At 44.5% G+C, this 992-nt stretch overlaps 1 pseudogene; it reads left to right on the top strand.

The window, feature by feature from the left end:
• Positions 1-485: 485 nt before the first annotated feature.
• On the top strand, positions 486-603 carry LOC126357327 (5S ribosomal RNA; annotated as a pseudogene).
• The last annotated feature ends 389 nt before the right edge of the window (positions 604-992 follow it).

The following is a 992-nucleotide window of genomic DNA, read 5'->3' as shown; positions in this document are numbered from 1 at the left end:
CCATAGAGCACCCATTTCAGCTAACATCGTGGAATAGTGGCATCGATCCTGTTCAAACATCGGGCGGTCGGCTGATTACTCCAACTGGTTCCACTGGTTTCTTTGAGCTCAACTACACCTCCTCTCTCAAACGCTGACGTCTTTATATATTGTCCAAGAGCGTCTCTGCGAGGTAATTTTGCTTATTCTGTCGCTACCTGTATGAAAATCAGTTTGAGATCAATTTGGATTACTCCATCGTCGTGTATAATTGCTTCTTTTTCTTTTCTTCCACCCCCCCCCCCCCCGCCCCCCCCTTACTGTGGATGTCCACGGGAGTTGTGGATATGGGTATTGTAACGGGACTCTCTCCTGTAGCATTACTTTTCCTCAACAGTAGTTGTCGATACCAGTATTATTTTTCGAATTTTGGACAGGTCAGTATTATCTCAGCTGCTTTTCTTAAAAACTTAAATTTAATTTTATATACAGTATGTTATATTTGAGGCAACGGTCTTGCCGCATTGGATACACCGGTTCCCGTCAGATCACCGAAGTTAAGCAATGTCGGACGTGGCCGGCACTTGGATGGGTGACCATCCGGTCCGCCATGCGCTGTCACCATTTTTCGGGGTTGCACTCAGCCTCGTGATGCCAATTGAGAAGCTACTCGACCGAATATTAGCGGCTCCGGTCAAAGAAACCCATCATAACGACTGAGAGAGCGGTGTGCTGACCACACGCCCCTACTATTCGTATCCTCAGCTGAGGATGACACGGCGATCGGATGGTCCAGATGGGCCACTTGTGGCCTGAAGACGGAATGCATGCATGCATGTTATATTTCAGGCTAAAATTTATGAAAAGGATTTACTTTATTTTCGATGTTGCGATCGGTAAGTACTAGCTCTGAATGTACAGTGAAAATCATTTTTCCTTTATAAGCATCTGAAATTGCGAAGTATTTGCCATACTTAAAATTTATGTTATTAATTATGCAATCTAGTACTGTT

Source organism: Schistocerca gregaria, chromosome 3, assembly GCF_023897955.1.
Source record: "Schistocerca gregaria isolate iqSchGreg1 chromosome 3, iqSchGreg1.2, whole genome shotgun sequence".
In the NCBI taxonomy this organism is placed as follows: domain Eukaryota; kingdom Metazoa; phylum Arthropoda; class Insecta; order Orthoptera; family Acrididae; genus Schistocerca; species Schistocerca gregaria.
Note: the sequence above shows the minus strand (reverse complement) of the source record. Positions and strands in the feature narration are given on the sequence as shown.